Here is a 16,706-nt window from a genome sequence, read left to right on the forward strand (position 1 = left end):
TAGGACTCTCTATGGGGTGTGGTAGCCGTAATGGACGGCCATAATGGCCTTTAAATAGGTCCCAAACCATGGAAATTAGGGTTTCATTAAACAGCGTGGACTCGTTGAGTCCAGACGCGAACCCGTGTGTACATCCGTGATCCTACTCGGCGAGTTTAGACCCCAACTCGTCGAGTCTCCTCACAACACCCAAAAATAAAAAGAATAAAATAATACCTGGGAATCCGAATGTTACACCAAGCTACAATTAATCCCAATATTTGTTTTCGCCCCAAATGATAAAACAATAAATGCTTAGAAAAGCAAAGTATAAACCAATTTTAGACCCAACAATCTCCCCCTTGGTTTATAGCTTTATTTTCTAATTGACCCAACAAACTCCCCCTAAAAAGTAGCTGGCACTTCATGTCAATCTTCATTGGGAGCTTAGCTTCAGCTATTATCTTCAAATTCTTCACAGTGTCAGGATGAATATATGAATCTTCTATGAATGACTTCATTTTGAGAAGTTGGGCTTTTCTTCAAGATTTGACTCTGAACGCACATTGGGTGAGGAAACATTATGTATTGATTCTTGAAAGATAGCACTTTCAGCTTGAGAATCTTCAGAGACAATATCCAAGAGAACTAATCTTCTAGATCACTTCAGCAGCTTTAAGATAGCAGCAGACTGATTGATGAGGTTTCAATGCAATCCGTGACATAATCTTCAATTTCAGCTTCACCTTGCTTCTGGGGTTGACAAATTAAATGTTGAAAGAATAATCTTCATTTCTTCTTCCTTCAAAAGAGAATTCTTCGATGTTCCTAGATGAAGCATTGACTAAAAGAATTTCGACATAGTCTCCATGAGTCTTATCTATACCTACAATCACTTTTCAAGACAAAAACAAAACTAAAAGTAAACTTAGCACACAAAAATATATTTTTGATTTTTGAATTTTTCTGATTTTTGTTTGATTTTTGATTTTTGATTTTTTTTATTTCTCCCCCTAAATTTGTGCATAAAGGAAAACTATGAACAAACTTAACAGAAACAAAAACATTTGGGATCAAAGTTGTGAGAAAGTCTGAACTCGTTTATCAGTACCTTCACCTTCATGAATAGATCTGGTCAATTGCTGGTATTGTGGTCCACATAAACACAAATGATATCGAATTTTTTTTGTAAATAAATCATTTAGGTGACGACGACAATGAATATTGTTGTCCACTTAAATTAAGCAGCGAGATCTACAGAAAACCTCTAAATTGTTCAATTTTAGTTACACTAGAACGTGTTCACCATTTACCGATATACCCTGGTTATCAAGAACTTCCCAAGGAGTCCTTACTTTAGGTGAGTAAACAGTTATTAAGGAGGAAGTTAGATTTAGAAACAGGTGCATATGTTGTGTCCCAGGTCGGATATATTTCAGTCGCGCAGAGGGGACAACATATGGCTAACAGAGATAGAGGGATTGAGAGGTAGAATGGTGCATATGTTGTGTTCTAGGTCGGATATGTTTCAATCACGCAGAGGAGACATCATATGTCTAACAGATAGAAAGAATTTCACAGATAAGGAGGAGCGTAGAATTAGAGATGCATATGTTGCATTCCAGGTCGGATCTCTTCCAATCACGCAGTGGAATCAACATATGACTGATAGATAGAAAGCAAGAAAACAATTTCCTACATACCAACTTTATCAGAACCCCCCAGTCGCCCTATCAGAACCAGAATTAAGGACATAAGTTCGTACATCAAGGAAAAGTTAAACTACAGTTCTAGATGCGTATTAATTTAGTGTATCTCTTGGGTTCCCATGTTTATCTCACTGCTCAATCTACTCTAGCGTCGTATGGTCAGTCCAAACAATCCTATCTACATCCACACTGTCAAATCCTTCATGCCTACCAGCACATTGAACATAGAGTCTAGACAATTCAGATTCAGTCCCTTATATAGGTTTGGACTGCCCGTTATCACTTTCTTGATATCACTTCCCAAACAATACTAACTAATGAAAAATATAAAAGATTGAAAATTTGTCTTCAAAATGAAACAATGTTAGATAAACTCAGGAGTATAGAGAAGAAAACGCAAACCGTAATTCACCGATTGAATTTGCATCCAGAACGTCAGAGAACAACACACACGATCTCAGAATAGATCCGAAAATTCTTCACTTCGTTAAGCACAAACCCCATGTGATCTTCTCCTCTCTTCCCTTCCCGCAAAGGACACATACTCTCAAACAAAATTCTGAGTGTTGTACAGTTGAGAGATGCCTCCTATCATGTGCCTGGAACTACCACTATCAACAAACCGAAGTCTGATGATATGCCTCCATAGCTGCTCCGACACATAGTGGGATCAGTTGGTCTTTGGAACCTAGTCCATTTTGAAACTGGGTTGACCTTTGTCATCTTTGCAAGGTACCCTCTCCCATGGCATATCCTGCTTATCACAAACAGAAGATGTGGAAACGTTAGACTCATTAGGTGATTTGGGAGATTGAACCTTTGGAACGCATTTGTAGTTGGGTTTAACCCATTTCTGTTTCGAGTGGATGGGTGCCTCAACACTTGATTTTGAATTTGAAGTTGGCTGTTGAGATGACTTTGATTTTGGCTTCACGGGAGCATCCCTTGGATTTGTCTTCCTGGCCGGCATTACCTTCTTGACCTTGGGATTTGATTTCTTGGCCTCGTGGGTTTGATTCTTGGCCTTCTGCGTGTTCCAGTCACCATTATATGAACGTGACCTTGAGGGGTTTCTTTTGAAGTATATCCCACTTGGCGCGTTCTGCCAGCCGCGTGCATAGAAAGGAACGTATGCACGATTTGGACAGTTTCGGGCAATGTTTCCCAGTGTTCCACAGTGAAAACATGTCTTTTTCTTCACTGTGAAGTTATTTCTTCCTGCCCCTGGTGGCGTATCCTTGCCTTGTCTCTTATTGTTCCCGCATGCACACTTGCAACAAGTCGACTATTTCACTTGATATGGTGGCCTGTATTTCTCAACAGCAGGCTAATCAGAAGCAACTGAGTTCGAAGCAACAGATTCAGAGTTCAAGGAGGCATTGGATTGTTCAATTGTTTTCTCCTCGTTCTCATCTTTTGCTACTTTACCTGCACATGTAACATAATCATTAGAAATGTTCACTTCATCCTTTTCTGGCACAACCGTAGCAAGTTTCCCATATTGGAGATGTGCCTCCTTGTAAATTTCTTCCTATGTCATAGGGATGGATGTGTAGTTATGATTGAAAGGTGGTGGAACACAATCATACCCGAAACCCTTGTTTTGATTTCTTTGAATTTTAATTGGTTTTCAAATAAGGACTCGACTGTCTTACTTGACGCAGTGTAATTTTTGAAACTAATATCTGTTTTTCCACACTTAAATTTCAAAGCGTCAAGTTATTCAGTTACAACAATCAAGTTTTTTCTTAATGTAATCATAATTTTCACACTTGTTGCTGCAATCTTCTTGGAGTTTTCGGAAATCCTTGATTTTGGTTTCTAATTGAGCTTTTAGGGGTTTCTGTCCTTTCCTGAGTTGATATCCTTCGTATTTTAAGTCCTCATTCTCTCTCTTGATTAGATCTATTGATTCTCGTAAAAATTTAATAGTTTTAACACAAGATGGAGAGCAACCGGATTCATTTACCTGAATTGATGCGGAACTCATATTCTTTCCTTTTTTTAATTTTAATTTTTTTAATTTCCCTTTGACATAAAAACAAAACGAGAAAGTCAACCTTAAAATTCAAATTAAAAAAATCAAACTTAAAAGTCAAACATGAAAAGTCAAACCGAAAAGCTAAATTTGAAATTTTAAAAGGTAAACAAAAAAGTCAAAGTTTAAAGTCAAAGGTCAAACTTGAAAGTCAAAGTCAAAATTTTAAGGTCAAAAGTTCAAAAATAAAAGTCAAAAATTAAAAACTATTTTTTTTGGTTGATAATGGAATTTTAAAATAAAAGGAAATTGATTTTGGGGTTAAAAAAGCCAATTTTCGAAAGTTGAAACCGAGTAGGATAGGTTATGTTTTAAATTTCGGAGGAATGACACAAAGAGTATGCCAGACGAGTTGGTAAGGCACGTTAGGCTGATGAAGTAGAGGTCCCGGGTTCGATCCCCGACAACCCCCCAAATTCGTTTCCCTTTTTTTTTTTATTTGAAGCTGATGTGCACTAGAATGAGGCGAAGTCGAGCCGTCAACCAAGTTGACCGCTGCTGAGCCGCAAGCGAGACAGCTGATCCGAGAATCCGAGGCGAGACCAAGAACCCTCGTGAACCGAACACGTGTGAGGCTTGGACTGAAAGCTCGGACCGAACACGTGACCAGAAGCTCGGATCGAATACTCCGATCCGACCGAAAACTCAGGCCGAAATCTCGGACCGAAAACCGGATCCGACCGAAAACACCTCGGAAATCGCTGTTTACGACGAAAAACAGCGTTTTTCCCTCTTTTGTTCCAAAACTAGATCAAAAACTCATTTTTATCAAAAACGCGAAGAACAAACCCCCCTTATTTTGCCAAAATCTATCAAAAAACGCAAAAATCTCTTCAAAATAAGATCAAATAAGCTCCAGATCTGAAAAAATGATTGATACAACCTTGCTCTGATACCAATTGTTAGTCCCCAAATCTGCTTGTGTATCAATCATATCCAATTGATGGTGCGGAATCCCAATCAATTGGATGATTTCAGATCAAAATAGAATAGAAGGAGTAGAAAAATAACTTGAATCTATGATGTATTCAATGTTTGAATGAAGCTCCTTACATATAGAATCATACACACACACACATACACACACACACACACACTCTTCTCTCTAACTTTCTCTCACACCTTATGAACACACACCTAAGCACCTGAGAAATCTTTTCACCTCACCCACCTAACACCTATATATACATGGTGTGACAACCCGAAATTTCCATTATGAGCAAACGATATCAAGTCAATAGAAGTTAGAACAGTTACAGTGAAATTTCAGACTTTGGGTATAAGTTTGAGTATTCCAGGTTTTACCCTTATGGAGATATCTGGAGAGTGGATGCACTCGGGTTTTGTGCAACACTGTTATTCCAAAACTCTATGATATTAAAGTTCATTCTGGGAATAAAATATTTTCTGCCAAAAATCTCAGGACTATATATAGAAATCTGAACCATATTTATTCATTAGTTACATTTCCAACTAGAGAAAAGTCGAATTCTCTCTCACGGATCTTCGGGTTTTTATCCCAAATCGTGAGTACTTCTATCTAGTTGTATTATATAGCTTAGATTGTGCCTAATAACATCAAAATCATTACAAAATAGCAAGATTTGAGTGTTTACCGCCCAAGAACACTTGGGGAGTAAACTCTTTTATAAAGGCCAAATGGTGCCTAGTCCCTTCCTTAAGCAATGAAACTAGTATGTACTTGTACCCTAATGTGTTTATAGCCTAGAAATCATAAGGAAACACATGGACAATGGAGTTTACGGCCAATACAAGTTCTTGGGCCGTAAACCCCTATAAATGGGGAAATGACACCCTGACTCCTTCCTTAAGCCTAGAATCCAACTTAGATCATATCCTTGAAGTGTTAAGGACCTTAAGCATCCAAGAAACCATGTTCCCATAGAGTTTACAGCCGTAAGCTCATAAGGATTGGTCCTTAGGCCGTAAACTCAAATAAGGGGTGATATTGTGCCCCCAATGCTTCCACATGGCTAGAACTTATCATAGAACCAATCACCAATGAGCTAGGAACCTCAAAACATCAAATGGTACTCCTTACCATGAGTTTATGGCCGTAAACTCATGGGGGAGTGGTCCCAGGGCCATGAACATTAAGCAAGGCCATTTTATGGCCTTAAACCCACACAAACACTTGTTTAAGCCTAGAAGCACTTCACCACTTAAGTTGTAATAGCTTTGAGCTTCATTTAGTGCCCCAATAGAGAGTTTACGGCCAGGAGTTTACTCCCCTGGGCCGTAAACTCCAACACACATGGTCTTTTGACCATAAACTTTCGTATGAGGTCTTGCACTCCTCTGTTGCAACCCATTAGCCTCCTAGCACTTGACCAAAGTGTTTACCGCACATTAGGATATTTATACATGGTTAATTAGTGTTTTAAATCACTAATTATTTATATACATATGTCTTCATATGTAATTAGGACCATTGTGTGTGTCTAAAGTCTTCACTTGACACCTAGCAGTCCTACCTCTTCAGTTCATCCGTATCACCCACAACAGGTGAGTTCATACCCCTTAATCAATGTTTTAACTGTTTTGAAATGTTTTATGGGGGGGATACAAGTAGAATCATGCTATTTATTATATCAATCACTTGTGATTAATAAACAACATTTAAATGATTGGCTACTCATTAGCCGTTTACCAAACAGTTTCCTTCAAATGATTTTTATAAACACTTCGTATGTTTAAAACTCCTTATTAAACTGTACATTTTACCCTGTATGTTCCATCTCAAACTCATTTACAATTGTGTTTCCAATAAATGTTTATTTATACTTTAACTGTTTTATCAAACCCATGCTTTTAAACCGTTTTATAGATTGACATCAATCGATCTTTTCTTAGATAATAATTATGTTCAAAGGTTTTACAAAACTTATTTTATACTTTTATATTATAAATTGCATGCCTATATATGTATAGTTATATAATAAATGTTGAAAGGACTTAGGAAGGCTATCCACCCTATTTCCTTTTCCTCAATTTGGATGTGGTCTGGTGGGATATCGGGTACCCGTCCGAAGGTCGTTTAAGTATTAGTTATATATCATGTGTACATATATAGTCATAAAGTTCCTTCCAGTTCATCCAATGCCCTTGGTAGCAAGGGTATACATCCATGTCCATACGTACCTGTTAGATTACTAGTAAACTACCATATGGGTAGTTTAGGAAGATACTAGAACTATTACTAGAACGCGATATCATACAATGAGTCAGTTCATTCATGAGTCAATACTTGCTAGATAGAGAGAACATACATTACAGATAGAACATTACAGTACATTACTATACTGTTACATAGATATGTTTACATGATTACACTTACATGAGTACAATTACATGATCACACTTACATGAGTACAACTACATGATCACTTACATGAGTACGCTTACATATACATAGGACAGACGTCACTAGGTGCTATAGCATGGAACAAGTTCAGGATCTAACTATACCGATGAATCACAACGCAATTGTGATAGTTATATCGGGTATACATGATCATAGTAATGTGGATGTTCACAACTTGCATACATGCAGGGGTCGTGTGTAGGTCCCAAAATCCCTTTGACAAGGGAGCGTTTAGCCTGGGATCTAGCCATCACATTATACCTTATCCCTCAAATAAGGCAATTGAGTACCGATGTAGTTATTTATTAAAAATGCTACAGTACTTAGAAGAATTACCCTAGACTTAAGGTAATTGGTACGGTTGTAGTACGACACTACACCATAGTACTATTTCATTTTCCCATTACATTCACTTCGTGAACATTCACACGATGCACGGTAATGTAGAAACTATCTTTTTGGTTAATGATAGTCAGACTTGGGAGAATACACACTCTTACAAGAGACACACACAGACACTAGATGCCTTGGTAGAAGGCTACATATAGATCAGTTAAGTCTTGGTAGAAGACTCCTTGTTATAATAGTAGGAATCATATGGATTTCTAGGGTTTTTCAAACGTTTACAGTTGTTTTACAAACATTTTAATACTTACAATCCATACACATGCAAATACTTACTTACAAATTAAGACACTAAAATACTTATGATCTCACCAGCTTTAAAGCTGATACTCTCTTTCAAAATAACTTGTATCCTCAAGTCAACCATAGACAGGTACCGATACAAGGTTCAGGGAAGATGGCGCTCGTTCAAGACGCATCTTTAATTTTGATTTATTATTTAGTGTCTATTATAATTTGACAGAACACTTGTATTAAAATTATATTATTAATGCAATGGATGATGTTGTTGCTTGTTTACTACTTTTCATTGTTGTGATACTGTACATGACGTCCTCCGCCCTAGAACGTTTCCGCCGTTCTTGGTTTTGGGGTGTGACACATAGGCCACAAACTCAAGGCCGGACCGAAAACCCAATGCTAGACCAAAAACTAATGGGTTTTCGGTCCAAGCTACAATTAATCCTAATATTAGTTTTCGGCGCAAATAATAAAACGATAAATGCTAAGAAAAGCAAAGTATAAACCAATTTTAGACCCAACATGTATCTGACGTATGTGGGTAGTTATCAAAAGTGGATCCCTAGGGTTCCAACCTGGCATTCTCAAGCCCTCTAACGAAAAGTTAATATTGATGACGTTTTTAGGGAGTACCTCGATGCCGGCATTCGTTTTGAAGAACCCACTCCCCTTCTGGGGCTTCGTGATAGTAAGGATCTCCTCCTTAACTTGGTGTTTGCCGACATCTTTCTGATCTCGGGTATTTCTCTGGTTAGTGTCAAACTTGGACCTCAAGTCCTTTGCAATTGATGTGAGGTTGCCTGTTAGGTGCTTTTCATCCATTTCCTTCCTCAGAACCGTGCAATTGCCGGTATCGTGGGTATTTTGTCTTGTGTTACCCACAATATTTCCCTTTCTCTTTGTTCACCTTTGTTGGTATTTTCTCAACTGCATGCACCTCATATCGGTGGCTATGGAGCTCATCTTTGCCAAAATCGAGAAAGCTGCAAGATGGGTGTCTTGAGTGCCCATTGTGCTTGTCATGGCTTCTGTCATTGTGGTCTTGGTGATTGGGGCTCATGTGGGAGTTTGCTTCTTCTTACTTGATATACACGTTTGCGACGACCTTTAGATTGGTTTCCTTCCGTTCCTCACCTTCAATCTGCCAGAGGTATTTCTCGACTCTATACTTGATCTACTCTCTCAACTGAGGTACTGTCCCATGCATATTCGTTGACAATAGTTCAAGGAGTAGACCTTGGACAAAGGCGCCAATTACAAGGAACTCTTTATGGACTGGGACATTGAGTGCTGCCAGCATGAATCTATCGGAATATGCTCGTATCGAATCTCCTTCTTTTTACTTGCATGACATTATGGAGTTTGTATCTGCATTCCCTTTCCTTAGTTGCATGAAATTGTTGAGTAAAAGGTATCTTAGCTGTTCAAAACTCGCGATGTTGCCCAGTCGTAGCACCTTGAACCACTTTATGGCGTTTTTGGATATGTAACAGGGAAATATGCACACTTGAATTGCTTGTCCATCTTCAGTGATGTCACCGTCCACTCATAGTTGTCGATGTGCTCATTGGGGTCAGTTGTTCTGTCATACCTGGGGATATTTGTTATCATTGTCGAGTGTGGGATCTTATACTGCAAGAGCTCCTGGAAAAAGGCACAACTGGTGTTTCTCACCAGGTTTTCCATGAGAGAGTATGGAAAACCACCGTACATCCACTACTAGAAAAACAGTCTTTTACGACTCGCAATGCGTGTCATAAAACACTCAGACGATGCACAAATGCACGTCAACGAAAGCCCTGTCATAATGAGAGACCACATGCTTTTTCGCATCGTCTATAGACGATGCACTTTTACGACGCGCGTTTATGACATGCAATGCGTAAACCCATGTCAAGAAAGGCCATGTCATAAATGAAGCTGACATACATTTTTGCGTATCGTAAATTTAAATGTTTAAAAAAATATATTTATTAATTTTTAATTTAAATTTGCATTTAATGTCTCATAATAGAAATAAAATACCATAGACAAAAAATAAAATCCATTGTATAAAATTTAATGTCATACAATTTTATTTTTACAATATATAAATTAGCATTCATCTAATCTATTGTGTGTTTCATACTAACAATTGAAATGAAGAATGCAACACTTGCATTTGTAGCATCTTATCTCTTTTAGCTTGAGCTTTCATTTCCTCTTCTAACTCCAGAGCTTTTCGCTTTCATCAACCCTGTAAACACAACACAAAATCACTTGTCATTTTCATTCTACTTTTAAAATTAATTCTTATTAGGACATTCTACTTTTAAACCTACCAATCTAGCAAATTTTTCAAAGAATATAATTTATATTTTTTTTATGGAAAGTACATTGCTATTTCTTGAATACAAGATGTTACAAATCAAGAAACTTACATGGACTGCTGACCACCGGTTTTTCCTGCATTATTTGAGTATACATATGAATATTAGCCTTGTCTAAAGTACTTGAATGAAGAGGATGAAGTGGATGTGTATCATACAAATAAGATTCTCTCAAGACAAAATTTATTAAGAAAAATACCTAATTTGCCCCTGCACTAATAAGAGTCTCTTTATTTGCTGATTTCCCATATCACCCTTGTCTAAAGTAGTTGAATGAAGTGGATGTGTATCATGCAAAAAGAATGGAACAAGATATTACTAAAATACAGTTTCATAGTCTAGGCCTTGGTTATCCTCTGGTGAATAATTGTCTGAACTTATATCAACAAAGTTAATTGCATTGTAGTTCTTAATGAATCTCATGTACAGTTGTACCATTTTTTAACTCTATTATTTGTAGCATATATTTGGTTATTGATTTTTTTGTCATTGTAAGCACATCACAATTCTTACATGTAGATATATTCAACACTGTTAACCAGTGGAAGAAAAACAAAAGGATATATGTATGAGTCAACTATACAAGTTTATAAAGTTTTAGAAGAGTCAGTATATCCTTTCGCAATTCCAGATGCTCTGCACAAACAGATTTAGTAGGGTATTTGAGTTTCAAATTCACCTATTAAAATGGAAAGCGTATATTACTTACTGTATGAGTAAGATAATAAACAACGGAAGATTATAATAAAAATTTGGCATTAAAGAATGTATAGAGGAATGGATAGTAAGAAACCTTGAGCTTTTGTAAGAACTGTTCAACACGCTTAATAGTTCGCAATCCTGCTGAAGAGCTTGCAACTTCCACCATTTGATCCAGTGCATAGGTACTTAAGTTCACCCGAAGCTGCACACAAGAAATAATGGTATGATTTCCTTCAGAGTACAAATATTAAGAAAAAAGAAGCAAACAACTCTTGATTGATATGTGGGGCTGGTGTTGAATTAAGAAACATACAAGTATTTACCATTCATGTGAATATTATATATATATATATATAATAAATAAATAAATAATATAGAAGCAATGGCACATAAAGACTTGCCATACCATGCGAAGGGAAGCTGAAGCAACAACAACATTGGCTGCCATTAACATCAAAGGTGCAGCACCTCAACTCCACCTGCAGCCACCTGCATACTAGAAGGTGATACGGTATCAATAGAAGCACCAGTTTTCTCAATGCCTTCTGGACTAATATTTGATGTGACAACCAACTCTGCATCTTGAGCAGCCTAAAACACAAATAACCAAGTATTATGTTTTCAGAAAATAAGGGGCATAGGAAGCTTAATCTTTTACATCATTCCACAAGTTCATAAAATTACTAAACTTTCTATTAAACACTTCTCAAGATTACAAAACTTACCTTTGCATCCATACGTGACTCATTTATTTACTTAGCTTCAGAAAGAACCTGAAACAAAAAGCTTATGTTCCATATTAATACTAAATGAAAAAAAAAGGATTTGATTATTTGAAGGGAAAAATGCATACCTCAGCATCTTTATGCTCTTGGTGCTTTGTCAGGGAGAGAACCATGGACAATGCACGCTTACGCTCTATCTCTTGAGAGATATTGTCTGGGAGAGAACCATGGACAACTGTTGGTAATAATGAAGACAAGAAAAAGAAAGCATCGGATGACTGCAAAATAAAAAGCTATTACAATGCAGAATGCTCAAGTTAATGACAAACAACTTCATGCAAAAGTAACTGTCATGGAAAGGAAGAAATGACATCTACCTTGTTGTATTTTTCAAAAGGAATAATCTCCTGTCGGTGGAGTTCCATTTACAACTCTAACCTATAAAAGTTCAGAAGAAAAATACATTTTAGGAATACCTCTAAATCACAAAAATAAAAAGGTACAGAATAATATACCCAATGGTACAGCTTCAAGTTATCTTTTCGAGCAAAATTTGTGAATGCAAGCCATTCCCAAGTTATCTGAAGAACAAAGAGTCACCAGTAAGTGTTCGAGATAAAAACAACACCAATGAGGATATCAAGTAGGAAGTGATGAACTGATGAACAAAAGAGTGAATGTGATTAATATTCAATATGTACGACACATGTTACTTGTGATCTCACTTATAATATCCTACACAAAAGACTGAGGTTGAATAAAGTTGATCCCATGCCTCCCACTACAATTACTAAGTAGTTCAATAATCTAAGAGATCTATCAAAGAATCAACCCATGAATGATGTAATTCTTTAAAGCATGTGTTGATGAAAGGGTTAGCAGACTTGAGCACATAGTTCACTTCTGCAGTAGAGGGGACTCATGTATTTTGGCAAATTTGAAATATTGGGTTGTAATTGTTGACAGTGTCCAAGTAAATACAAATTGAATTGCAGATGCGGTGATACATTAGTAAATACTTAACTAATACCCAACTAGAATAGCAACTTCGCAAGCAAGAATCCCCAGTCCAATAAACTTACAGACATTATACTTGAGCAACTTGGGAGAGAAATTAGAAAAGGTCACAAGCCAACCTTCTCATTTTTAGGTGATGATGCTTTTTTAACTAATTGGCATCAATGGAAGGCATAAGAGGCGCCACACCACCTGTAATCGCATAAACCTACAACCATAAATGCTTCAAAAAATTAAGAAACCACACAAATTATCTCAAAGGTATGTATGCATGTAATGTACAAACCTCACACGAAATGCCATCGGGTTTTCTCTAAGAATCCTTACGGGGTCTCGATTTCTTTTCTTGTGGTATGGGCAGTGAAGTTTTTGGTATTCCTAGAATGTTCTTGGCATCCATTATCGAAGTTAGGATTTTGATGTTAGTCCTTGTAATACAGACCAATCAATATTGTACGAGAAACTGCAGAAAACAAACAAATATTAAGTTGGAATAATGAAAATGAAACTAAAAATGATAACTTACCACTATAGTAACGATTCTTCAGTTCCTCCAATGTTCGAGATGATGAAAATCTTTCAGCACTCACAAAGAATCACATATCGAAACTTTCAATCAAATCAAACAGTTCATCCGTCTCTTCTTTGGTCCATTTATGGCATACACAATTTTGGATCCCATCTTATTAGTAATTAGCAAATAATATCTATAATTGAAGCTTTATTTGATTATAGAGGCAAATTGGAAGTTTCATGTGATAGGAAACCAGATTAAAAAAGCAATCGAGAATTCAACACATATAGGACCAATTTCAAGTCAATTAGTAAAGTTGGAGAGAAGATGTAGAGAACTGAAGCGGTGGAGGTTTGAGAAACGAGAGAGAAGAAAGAAAGAAAGGGTGTTTTTGGCGGGGATGAGCTAGCGTTTTCATCTGGTGGAAACAAAGCAGGCTTTTTAAATTTTGGATTTCATTTCCCCGTTGGACGAAACGTGCATTTCATTAAAATTTATAAAGCGACATGGTTAGACGACACACATTTTATTTAAGGTGCCCTCCGTGTTTTTTTATTAGAAACTAATTTTAGGGCACGTAAGAACGTGTGTCCTCTATGCTTCATATTTTAGAAAACCGACATCAATTTTTAGGGCACACACAAATGCGTGTCCTCTATCAGCGTGTGTCATTGATTGTGCGTCGTAAAAGGCTGTTTTTCTAGTAGTGATCGTAAACTGTTGAGCATAATACGGGTTCTTGTATGCTTGATTGTACATTTCCTCTTGCGATATATATGATTACTACTGGGAGATCAATTGCATGCTTTGCTATAGTTGCGAGCTTCACTCTGGCTACTAGCACATGCTTGGAATTGACCCCCAAACTGATGAACGAAGATGTTAAGCTACTACGTTGATGACAAGTGAGGGTTAGATGCTTGTGACGACAGTGTTTGGTGGTTAGATCTGTGAAACTGCTGGAAATATGGGTTGAACATAAGAGGTTGTTGAGTGAAAAGCGGGATATGCGACATTCCTGCTACCGGGGAGAATTGATTGCTTGAAATTAGGTATTATGTGGAGGACAGTATGGTCCTTGGAGACCAAGTGTTCGTCCCCAGCTATTGTAGTAACAATTGCAACTAAGAAATCGCCGGTTATGACTGCTGAGTCGACAGTAGGGACTATTGTGTCAGCGGTTGCGACTGTTGATTCCTTGTCAACTGGGGTGCTCTGATCGCGGTTGCAATCAGTTGCTCTACTCTGACGAAGGATGGTCTCCATAGGGTGATGTTTGCTGTCGCTACGGTTCCCGTTATTAGACATGGAGTCTATGTTCCTGGTGTATGAGTGGTGGCTTGTCTGTCTGAGGCCGATGGTTGTGTGCCATCGAACAACAACATTGATCTGAGTGGGTCGTTCCCCCCCCCCCTCGGACGTTGCACGTGACTTTTGCCTCTATCTAGGGTCATTTTATAGTTGTGTAACTCTGAATATATGCACAAATGGCACCAAATGTTGTGATATTCTTCAAGCTTAACACCGCCTGTGGTGGTTTCGCCTAAGTTAAGCCTAAGAATCACAACAAAGAAAGAGCCAACGTTAGTCTACGTACGGGAGGGGGTCGCAGAACGAGGCTCTGTTGGTCTAGTTAGTAGTGGTGTGAGAGAATTATAGTTTAATTTTAGATAGTGAGAGAGACGATCCCCTCTTTTAGAAAAGAAGGGTCTCTTTTATACCTGTTGTAAAGGGAGCATGTCCCTAAAAGTACTTTTTTTCTTGTTTGGACCGTCAGGATGTGGGGGCATCCTATTAGCGGATCATGCACCACTAGCGGTTATCTGTTATTGGTGCAAAACCACCCAAGAGCAGTGCTCTAAGCGCTACATTTGTCGCTCTGGGAGTATTTGGTATTGTTTTGGCTTGTTCTAGACTGGAGTCCGTTGTTCTAAATTGGACCTTGGCATTAGAATGCCAGGGCCTAAGTACGAGACTGCGAGGGCGAGGGCCTAGGATTATCACTTACATTGAGTAGCAACTGTTAGCTAGGTCGTCCTTTAGAAAAATGTTGTTATCTTTGACGTAGTCCTATAGGGACACGTTAACAGTAAGGAAAGAGGAATGCGATGTGTACGATCACCCAGAGAAAGAAGTGTATCCCAAGTTAGCACACTGTTAATTATTATTGATAATTATTATAGAACTGCATGCTAGTGATAGGATAGGGATCTTCAGGGATTGCATGATAAAATTTCCTGATGTATGATGCCTAGTAGCCTAGGAAAACTTCTTGTATGAAATTAACATTAGTGGTTAGTGTGTGCATCGTAGTTGTACATGATGAGTTTTAAGCAAAACATTATTCCTATGTGGTGTACATGCAAATCCTAATAGCTTTTGGGTCTAGTTTGTCTAATGAACATGCAATTGAATATCCAGAGCTATAAACCCTAGATCTATGAAATAAGAACTGATATAAGGGTTTAGTAATTACCTTTGATTGTTATATTGCAATAACAATCAATTCCTTGCTTTGATTGGCTTCAAAAGCTTAGTGCCTTAAGTGTTGCACCTCCAATGGAGTCACAAACACCATTAAGCAACTTGGATGAAGAGGAGAAGAGAGGAGGCTGCCCAAAACGTCTAGAAACCCTAGAGGAACTCCTTACTACGTTTTTGGGGCCTTAGGGATCTATATATACATGTAGGCTATTAGGGTTTTCAACTGGGAAACCCTAATCTGACTGCTTAGGCCCTAAGCAGCCCATGGATCCCTTTCTTTAGAGTCATGGACGAACTCTTATGGGCTTCCCAATAAATTTCGTCCACTCCACTTTATGGAGTCCATTAGCCCACTCTTGCTTCCCAATATATTAATTATCTTATAATTAATATATCTCATAATATATTAATAAATCATAATTAAACCTTTCTCTCCTTAATTCATCCTACATATTATTATGGTGAAGGTAGCCCAAAAGGACCATGCCCATAATCGGGTCAAGTACATACCAAAATAGTTATGGACTTAGACACTAATCCAACAGTCTCCCACTTGGATAAGTCTAATAACTATTTTCTGTATGACTTCAGAACCTAATCAACAATTTTAGCTTTCAAAAGCCGCTGTCAACTCTGATCTTATCAGATAGCGTGTCCTTTAGATAAGGGATCATATATTCCTCCATTCTCAAGATATCGTATAGACATAAGACATGAATTTCAATCATTATCTCTATACTGTTTCCTGACTTCCGATTTATGACGACTAACAATAGACTACAATTGGACACTTCAACTTAGTCTCGGCTTGGCCAAGATCTTAGGTGTCATCACTAAATCATCGAGGGGCCCACATATATCGCTTTTATCCTACTTGGGTAAAAGGAATGGATAAACTTCGACTCAAATGCTCGCTTGCATTCACAGATCGAATCACACACAACAATAAGTTTTATAACACCAAGTTACTGGTGCGTTTACTTATTATCAATCTGCAACCGACCAACAAATAACAACTTACACGTCTCAGTTTCAAGAATATACAATATTATCGTCTCACTAATCACCCGTGATAAATCCATGAAGTGATCCAAGTGAACGTGGGTTTCATCCAATACTCTAATCTTATTAAAGTACTC

The 16,706-nt window shown here is 37.6% G+C and overlaps 1 pseudogene; it reads right to left on the reverse strand.

Annotated features, from left to right (window-relative positions):
- Positions 1 to 10,702: 10,702 nt before the first annotated feature.
- Positions 10,703 to 12,969, reverse strand: LOC111898144 (SWR1-complex protein 4-like; annotated as a pseudogene).
- Positions 12,970 to 16,706: the final 3,737 nt, after the last annotated feature.

The sequence above is a fragment of the Lactuca sativa genome, chromosome 3 (genome assembly GCF_002870075.4).
Source record: "Lactuca sativa cultivar Salinas chromosome 3, Lsat_Salinas_v11, whole genome shotgun sequence".
Classification (NCBI taxonomy): domain Eukaryota; kingdom Viridiplantae; phylum Streptophyta; class Magnoliopsida; order Asterales; family Asteraceae; genus Lactuca; species Lactuca sativa.